Here is a 10123-nt window from a genome sequence, read left to right as displayed (position 1 = left end):
AAGAAGGCAGGCATGGAAGCAGAGAGGCCAGTTGTGAGGTTATTGCAGTTGTCCAAGCAGGAGATATAAGGCCTGGGGAAGAGTGGCAACAGTGAAGGTAGTGAGATTAGCATTGATTGAGAATATATTTTCCAAGTAAATCCAGTAAGATTTGCTGATGGATTGGAAAGATACAAATCAGGAATGACTGAAGGGCCCCAGCCGGTTTGGCTCAGTGGATGGAGCATTGGCCTGCGGACTGAAGGGTCCCAGGTTCGATTCTGGTCAAGAGCACATGCCTGGGTTTTGGGCTTGATCTCCAGTAGGGGACATGCAGGAGGTGGCCAATCAATGATTCTTTCTCATCATTGATGTTTCTTTCTCCCTCTTCCTTCCTCTCTGAAATCAATAAAAATATATATATATATTTTAAATGACTGAAGGATTTTGGGCAGAGCAAGCAACTACATGAATAGAGGTGTCCTGTACCAAGATACAAACATTAGAGAAAGAACAGATTTGGAGAATAAAAATCAAGAGTTCAATTTGAACATGTAGCAAATCCATTAAATTTACCTAAAAGGAGATGCTGAGTAGGCAATTGGATATATAAGTTTGGAGGTCACTATAGAGGCTGGAGTACTGTATTCAACTCTAAGTGTGCCTCATTTCAGGAAAGATATTTAAAAACTACGGGTTATTCAGGATGCCGAGACACTTCTAGAGGTCATCTCATTAAAAAAATAAGTAAATAAAAGCGGCTGAAGGAACTAAACAAAGCAAAATATCCATTATGTCAAAGAGGCACTTAAATCAGGAAGACACACCATTAGGACTCATCTTTCAGAGTAAGGTATCGTCTTTAAGGAACTAAAGATTAAGAGCCTACTAGTACTTTCATGGGAACTAACACAAAATACCTCATAATTGACTACGATTTTCCTCAGAGGAGCTACCACTCCAGAACCAGACACCATTACAGAGATTTTGGCCTAAAACAAAGCTCCCAGATATTACAGGAAATGGACTGAATAGCATGAAATTGTGTTGGTGCAAAGTTCTCTAAACGAAGAAAAGCCATACCAAACCACCTATTCATACATTCCCAGCAAATGGTGTGCTGGCCCCTATGAAACTTACCTATTCATATGCTATTTCCATTTGGGAATGCCCTTGTATGGGAAGTTATATCTTTAGTGCTTGTGACACAAAATTATTTTAGTATTAGTAACCATAATACTCTAACGTTTTTATCTTTTTGCATGAATAGAGAAGCAATTTAGTAGGGTGATTAAGAGCCAGAAATCTAGAGCCAAAATTCCTGGGCTAAGATCTTAACACCAACACTTGGACAACTTACTTAAACTCTGTGTACTTCAGCTTCCTACCTCACTGGATTTCCTATGGGAACTAAATAAGTCAGTAAGTGTTAAGTATCTAAAATACATAGAACCAACAAAATAATAAATGGTCAAAACTGCCAGCTCAGTTCAGCAGCACTCAGCATACCCCACTGCATGAAGGCATAGCTGGGACCACTTGTTCAGTTTTTCCTACTCAGGCAGGCAGGCAGGCAGTATGATGATGACTTTGAGAGGAGAGCTTCAGAGTCTCAGATTTGAACTTACCCTCTTACTTTGCAACCACACAAAAGATGTTTTCTTGAAGCCCTCTCTACTGATATCAGAACTGCTGTCATTCATTTCACTGTCTCCTTTTCCACTATCCTTCATACTGTCCTTCACATCTGAATTTGAATATGTAAAGAAGTGAAAAGGAAAGAATTACTCTGTTATCCATAAAAAATGTACAAAATGTCAAACACATTGCTTAGCGATAACGATAAATAATCTGGAATTACCTTAAACTTGCAGCAGATCTATCCTCTCTACACAGGGATAGGGAATGAAAAGGGACAGAAACTGAGCCCTATTTTAAAAGAGGAGTGAGAGTTGCAGTTGATAATATATTTCACCCTTAGATGTCAAAACTGACAGCACAGCCTCAGTGTCCCCCATCTAGAGTGATGCAAGAAGACAGCCTTCAAACCCTGGGGGACGCTGGTATTCAAATTGGGCCCATAAGGAAGTTAGGAGGGGCTAAAGCAGATGGGGACCATCAGGCCTCCTGCCCCCATCTGTGAGAATTTTTTTCCTCTCAAACGAAAGATGAACAAGTCCTGAAAATTAGCCAAACCTGACCAGGCACTGGATTTCCATTTTCCGGGCATGAAAACCTACTAAACGCTGAGGACACTCAGAAAACTGTGGGCCCACAGGATACCGCTCTTTTTTAGAATTGAGGAGCACAGCACACACCACTGTTCCAGGACTGGGAAATCTCTTGGCTGACTGGCCCCCCGGGGGGCCTCTGCGGAAATGGAAAGGGCGGAGTCTCCACAAAGAACTCAGGTCGCAGCCCGGAGTCTGCACCTGATGCTCTGTGACTTGGACCAGCCTGAGCACTCATCGCGTGGCTCCGCTCAGACTGTGCTCATAACGCTTCCTCCCCCGCCTCTTAGCCTCGCCCTGGCAGAAACAAGTCGCGGTGATGACGGCCACCAGCAGAAGGCAGCGCCTGGCCGAAGCACCCACCACGGAGAGGCTGGCCCTGCTCCCAGCTCTGAACGCCTCCCTGTCCACGTTGGGCGGCAGTGTCACCTGCACCACTTCTCCGCCAGGTGGCGCCTAGTCCTCAGGCACCGGGAGCAACTGGCCGGGTACCCAACAGGCAGGCCAGCGTCCAGCATCATCAGAGGGTGGAATGCGGGGACAGGCGGCGCTGCAGGGACAGTTTGCCCGTTGCTGAGTGAAGTGCTGGTGCGGGGGCAGCCGTCCCTGCGAAGGAGTAAGTCAGCGCAGCGTTAACGCCCTGCTCCACGTTAACGTCCACGCCTGCAGTGGGGTCACCGGGTAGCCCAGAGTGGCGGGGACACCAGCCGAGGCCTGTGGTCGTTCTGGTCCCACACAGGCAGCCACACCATGGCCCGGCCTGGGAGCCGTGGGGAGCAGCCAAGTTATCTCTAAGCGCCTGCCCCCAACCCTGGCTGCAGGTCGGCCAGTTAGTTCCTGGAAGTCAAGGCACCTTCACGGGCACGTAGCTCCTAGTGGCGGGGTCCATGGACACGCAGGTGGACATGGGGTTCCTGAGGAACCTGCCTGGGCCTCCAGAGGCCAGCAAGTGCGGCCCAGGTCGAGTCCTGGGCGGGCTGCTCCTGACACCTCGTGGACCAGCCGCAGGAGAAGCAGCGCACTGTCCTGCTGGTCACCCACACGCACTGTGTGGCCCCGACGGGGCGTCGCCGGGGCGCCGTGGTCCTCGGCCGCCAGCGTCAGGTTGCACTTGGCAATGCGCTGGTGGTCCAAGGACGCAGCGGTCACCCCCAGGTAGCTGCCTGCGTAGGCCGGCTGCAGGCCACCGGTGCGTGGCGAAGCGCACCTGCCGGAGGCGCCCCGTCCCCTTCTGAGGGCAGACCAGCACGACCCCGCTCTTGTGCACCGCTCCTCGGGCACCTGCAAGATGGAGCCGCCTCTAGGGTCTCTGGCTCCGTGGAATAGGTCACCTCCACCCGCACCCCTATTCACCCCACCCAGCAGGCGCCCTCGGGGCAGCCAAGGGGGTGATGGCAATGTCCGCTGGGTTGTCATTGCGGTGGTGGATGGGCACAATGACCTTGCAGGTGGCGGGGCAAGGCCCCTGGTGGGTGTCCTGGCGCTCCCAGTCCCTGGGTGGAGGCGGAAGAGGCTGGGGACTGGGTGCGGGCGCCGACGGCTAACACCACGTGTTGGGGCCCTCATGGGGTGGACCTGGTCCAGGGGGATGTGTGTGCCCAGGGCCGCGCCCTTGGACACTCCCACGGGGATCTGGGTACAGGAGAAGCGCGGTCATGTCAGCCTCCACCTCCACGTGCACCAGCCGGCACTGCTCCTGCGAGAAGCTGACCACGTCGAAGGCCAGCACTCACTGCGAGTCCTGGCCGCACAGCCGCTCACCGCCCAGGCCCGCCTCCCTGTCGGCTGCCCATTGCCCTCGCACACCCTGAACAGCGAGCTTTTGAACTTTATCAGGCCAAACTCGAGAATGAAGCGGAGGAGGTCGGATAGAACACCTGTGGCAGTGTAGGGGACTTCTCCCTCCTAGGTGAGGACATGGACAGTCGGTTAGTGACCCTGCCAGCAGCAGCAGCCACCGAGGTAGCAAGAACTCCAGTCCAGCCCCGAGTAAAGAGTCAGTGGGAACTCTGAGCCTCCAGGGAGACATCTTTGCTCCTCAAAGAGGAAAGCCAATCGCAGGCTCTGCGCTAAGGCTTCCAGCCTCAGGAGCCCTCCTCAGTGCAGTTAGGAGACACTTGTCCTATTAAATATATCTCATCACTAAACCGTCTCTGCTGTGTAATCACTTTCCTCTGCCCCAGGCTTAAACATGCCTCTTCTGAACCACAGAACATAATATGCAAATACGTATCCATCCAGGCTGATCTGCTGGGTCTCTTGGCCTCTGGGTCATGTAGTTCCTGTAAAAAGGCTCACAAGAGGATCTGGAGAGCTAAGCAGTGGCCAGGGCAGGGCAGTGGGTCATTAAGATCCCCCAGCGAAGTCTGCACTATAAAAATGCATCCTGCTTGCTTCTCCAGTGTGCTTGCTTCTCACTTTGATATTACGAGTAGGGGATCCACAGCCTCTTTATTCCTTCCTAAGCATACTTACGTATTCCTCAGACAGAGGCACAATTGCTCTTCTTCTCTACCATTTTAAAATGAACGCATACATGCATCCTTTGCCACCCACAGCTATCCATCTCTATTGCATTATCATTTCCTCTTTGAAAGATTCTGAGGGAACCGCTTCTGCAGAGTTAGGCAATGTCTAATCAGGGAAGAACTGTTTTCCAAAGTAATCATTTCTGAATAGCTTTTCCACAGCAAAGAAACCATTAATGGTGAAATTTCAGCCCCCTTATCTCCTTTTATGTCAGTAATTACTTATATGTGAGGAATCAGCGTCGGTCAGGGAGGTCTGCTAACCGCACACCACTATAAGGGATAGTTAAGGGTTAGAAAAAAATTTATGGAAATATATTGCAGTCAGTCTTGTTCCAAAATTGCTATAGACCAATTATTTTTTAAAAGCCCTTGGCTGAAGAAAACCACGGGTGGCCTGATAGGCTGAAGGCTAAGGAAACATTAAACCATCTGTCTGAAGCACAACAAATAGTCCTGTGTTAAGTTCTACTTTATGTTGAAGTGTTCTAAATGACAAACAGTCCCACATGTTAATGATGACATTGTTCCCATTACCATGGAGTTGTCAGTGTAGCATGTTCCTTAACCAGTCATTTTGAATAAAATCAGTGAACAGAATGACTTATTAATATGCCCAGGCTATTTATTCTTGGCTCTTATATGATCTGTAATGTTATTGATTCCTGCCAGGGACATGTCAGTAAGTGACTATTGTTTCTTTCACTCTTAGGAGAAAGTTGCATTAATTTTAATGTGGGGATCTATGAATTCAGTTCTGAAACTGAGCCACCTGTGATGAGAGGATTAATTTTCAGGGGTTTTAATTTAGTGGATTCTAGGTATAAGTACCAATACTCGATATCCGAGAAGTGCAGTGGGAAGCACGAGTTGATTTTTTTGATCAGGTACTCAAAGATTCTAAAAAGAAAAAGAGCTTCATTTTGTTTACTTTATATTTTTACTTTTGACAGATGAGGCATCGGTCTGAGGAAGGGACAACTCTACTTCAGTTTAGTGAGCAGATTCCTTGTAAGCCAATAACCTCATAAAGAAAAACAGTTTGCTTTCTTTCTTAGAACTGGGTATCCCACAGAAGTCCCTGGTTAGTCCGCCTCTGGGTGTCTGGGAAGACAAGAGGATCTGATCCCTCCACCCAGCTTCTGGATTCATAGATGCCCCTTAACTGAAGACTGAAAACTGATTCTTTAAAAAGGCACATGCTTCCATGCACATTAGCCAGGAGAGGGACCCATTTAACCACAGGCTGAGTCTCACTCCTTCCTCTTCTCCCTCATCTCACACAATCCCTCACAGACCTGGCCTCTGACAGTCTTCAGCATTATTGTCACCATTCATGATCATGAAAGCTGCTCAGCGTACTGAAAATGAAGAATAGTCCACAGCTCTATCTACAGAATATCAAAAGATTCAGATAAAATATGAAAAAGGCAAGCAATCAAACACATTACCACCACAATGCTAAGCATCTGGACACTTATGTTTGGAAACATCCAGCGATGATGTTTAAATGCTTGATTGCATTTTCCCTACTTTTCCTCCAGCTGTTTGGCAGCCAGTAGACTATCTACGATAAGTAATGTGCTATATTGTTGGTGTTGCATTATTAGCATTAGCATTGTTTTCTAGCAAACAACCACCTTATTAAAACACTGCTGTATGAATGAAGGACAGCTGCAGTTTCATGAAAGAGACATTTTCTGAGGCAAAAATCAGTAGAGTGACAGGCTGGATAATACGGGAACTGTGTGATCTGTCCCCCTAGGGATGTGTCACCAGGAAGCTGTGTTTACAGCCCTGAGCTGCTGGTGCCCTCATGTTCCATTCTGTTGATTTTGTTAGCTAAAAATCCATCTCAATATTAAAAGCATTGTGGCAGAAATCTGCTTTAGGTTGCTTGTTTTCCCATTTGCCGGCATGTTGGCCAACTAAGTCCATAAAATGTAGTTTTGATCTCCATTGGAGTCAAATGTAAAGCAAAACAAACCACGGGGGCAGGGGAGTGATCACCACCACATGATGACCAAAATGTGAATAGAGCTGCAATTTGGTCCTCTTGGTCAGCTTGGTTTTAAAATAAGTGAGTGGGGAGGATTTTAGTGAACTCCCAGAAGTGTTTACTTTTCTTCCTAAAACAAAAACACCAGGCATGCTAATGCTCCCCCGAAATACCAGGAAACCAGAACTGTAAAACAGGATTGCATCCCAATCATTTCAATCAAAGATTTTCTGTTTTGCTGAATAAGTGACAGCAGTGTCCCTTTACACACTAAAACACTTCATGCCCTTACCTGTGCTGCTCAGTGGTTAGAGCGTCGGTCCTCGCACTGAAGGGTCTCAGGTTCGATTCCTGGTCAAGGGCACATACCTGGGAGAGGCAACCAATGGATATTTCTCTCTAACATCTCTCTCTCTCTCTCTCTCATTCTCTCTCTCTCTCTCATTCTCGCTCTCGCTCTTGCTCTCTCTCTTTCTCCCCCTTCTACTCTTTCTACAAAAGCAATGGAAAGCAATCAGGTGAGGATTAACAAAAAATATAAATAAATAAATAAAGCACAGCGTACGTAAGCTAAAGTAACTCTCACCTTAGCTTGGAGACAAATGGCCCCTAGTTCAGGACAGTGCCTGTGCCTTTGCATATTTCCTCTTTCTTATTACGCAAAACTAGTAACATATGTTTGAGGGGAAAATGAAGCCACCAGAAAGTTCCTAATGCACAAATTTGGCTGCGTCATGGTGTTCATACGACAGAGGGAGTAAGCACCAACTTCTATCTAGGACCTTGAACTAATACTGCTCTGGCCCAGAAATAGATCTTGTGCCATTTAGAACAAATCACTGTGTGTACCATACTGAAACCCATTTTCATTTCTCAACTGAACAAACATTCTGGATACAAGTGAGGAAAATGTTGTCAAGTGCAATATTACTTTCTTCAAGGAGCTCTAGAAATTGAAGCTATTAAGACTGAAAGAAACAAAACAAACCTAACAGGTTTTAATTTTTTTTTTAAATCACACATTGAAAATAGCTAAAGTCAGTCTTCAGCTCTATGAGCCCCAAAACAGTGAGAAATAGTTTTAAGTTATCCAATAAATATCATTCTCATGTTCCTGTTACCCCATTGCATAATCAACTTATTATTAGGTCTTGACTGTACAGTCATCTAAAAGCAAAGTTATCAGCAAATTTTGCTCCTTCTTGTAAAATGATTTCAGGGAAAGTAATTCAGCCCTGAAGTCAGCCAAAATGCCATCTACAAGTGTAGCATAGAAGCAAATGATATTTTATCTACTACTTAATGCTTTAACCTAGAGAAAATCACAGGGACCCACTATAGAGTATCAACATCAATAAAAAAAATGCCTTTAACATAAAACAAGTATTTAAGTGATACAATCTTCATTTTTAAAAGTTTCCCATGGATCATTATGTTAATAATATTATCAGAACTGGGGGAGAAGGCAGAGCCAGGGAGAGATTAACAAAAGAATAACCCATGGACACAGATAATAGTGTGATGAAGGCCTGGGGTTGGAGTGGGTGCAGGGTGGAGGGTTCCATAGGGGGAACTGGGGGGCATCTGCACTATTTTCCACAATAAATATAATTTTTTAAACGATGTAATGTGAAAATACTACATAAAACTAGCTTTTAAATTACCAATTTTATTAATATAGCTGCATGAAAGAAACTAAATCAATGAATAATTAGAAATATTTTACCATTTTGGTTCAGAGATGCCTTAAATCCCAAGTGAGCCAGTGAGACTTTGACCTCAAGGATCATACTTTTCATTCTTATCACCTTGTTGAGAGGAGGCCTGCCCCCCACCAGAGAATGTAGCAAAGCAAAAAAAAAGAAGAAGAAATGTTGGAAAATAACTTTGATCTGTGCCTTATTTTATCTTCATCTCTCTCCCTCTTAGCTGAACCTCTCTATTCTTACTTTGCACAAAAGCTCATGTCCACCAGTAACCCATGCACTTTTGGGCACTTTATCAACAGATATTTGATCAAGTATTTGGTGATAATATAAAGTTGCAGCCTGTAAAAGAAAATACTTGAACATTAAAAATAATAATGTGGTTTCAGGTAAATCAGAACTCCCCAGGATGGAGGGAACCTTGGAGTGATGTGAACAAGCTGTGGAGAAGTCTTTAAGGCCAGTTGGTTGGAATGGATGGTTTAAGGAGAACACTATGGGGGAAAGTTTGAATGGGGGCACAGTTGAGGAAGACCTTGATACCAAGATAAAGAGGCAGTGGTAAGAGACTGCAAGCTAAGGTGCCCTGCAATCTAGGTAGGTACAAGCTGTTGAAGCCCTGAACAATGAGTTGGAAGTAGAATAGGGTGAAAACCTGAGGAACGTTGCAAAGGAAGAATTGCTAAGACTTCATAACAGACACACTGTAGGGGATAGAAAAGGTGGAGTAAATAAATGACTCTAAAGCTATTGGATGGCTGAGAAAATGGGCACACTTTCTCAGTATTCCCAACTACTGAGAAATACAGTATTCCCAAAGAGAATTCCAAAAAGCTCCTGCTACTTACCAGCTGAATGACCAAAGACAGATTTTATCTCTTCAAACCTCAAAGTGTTTAGGAAAAAATGTCCATCTTGAGAGGTTGCTTTGAGATTTAAGTGAGAAAATATGGGAAGAGCCAAAAGCCTAATTCCTAGCATCTTGCGGCATCTCAAAAGACAACTCTGTCTTTCAGTACAGGCATTTCATATCACATTGTGATTTAAAGGTATATTTCATACCCCTATTATAAGTCCTTCCAGGAATTAACCATGTTTTTTCAAATTTGTGTCCCAGTTCACTGTCTATCTCATAAAAGGAGTTCATCGATATTTATAATATACATGGGAGGGTCCCACAACCACATTTCACTTCTGGGTAATTCTTACCACATAAAATCATCTCAGTGCTAAACTAGAAAAATGACTAAAGGATCATAAGCTTAGTATATGGAATTTGTATATTATGTGAGACTTCTGGAATAAGTAAGACTTAAGGAATTATATGCAAGATTTGGTACAGCCACATGTAACAAAACTGGTTTCTTGAATCAGTCCCAACACTGACCTATCAGGGGATGTAGGGTATTTGTTGGTTCTTTTGAGAAACCAACTCTTCACCAAATCAATCCATGTGAGTAGGATATGATACACTCCCCACCCTTGTTGCTAGAATGGCCACATGATCCAGGCTTAGCCAAACTAGAGAATTCTATCCTCCCAGCTCTTGTCATTGATTCAGGCCAATCATGGCCACTGGGCATCAGCTATAGGATCGCTGCTGCAATTACTAACAAAGGGATATTTTTTCCTCTGGAGCTGTTGAGCTAAGAAGATGTAAGCTGGTTGGAAGTGCTTGCT

General features: G+C 45.1%; 1 long non-coding RNA gene across 1 annotated transcript; it reads right to left on the bottom strand.

Moving 5' to 3' along the window:
* Window positions 1-313: 313 nt before the first annotated feature.
* Window positions 314-1907, bottom strand: LOC129150021 (uncharacterized). The gene is made up of 3 exons (XR_008556800.1): window positions 1841-1907; window positions 1608-1726; window positions 314-378 (listed from the first exon to the last, which is right to left on the bottom strand). It is a non-coding gene; the product is annotated as an uncharacterized LOC129150021 (long non-coding RNA).
* Window positions 1908-10123: the final 8216 nt, after the last annotated feature.

This window comes from Eptesicus fuscus, chromosome 8 (assembly GCF_027574615.1).
Source record: "Eptesicus fuscus isolate TK198812 chromosome 8, DD_ASM_mEF_20220401, whole genome shotgun sequence".
NCBI lineage: Eukaryota > Metazoa > Chordata > Mammalia > Chiroptera > Vespertilionidae > Eptesicus > Eptesicus fuscus.
Note: the sequence above shows the minus strand (reverse complement) of the source record. Positions and strands in the feature narration are given on the sequence as shown.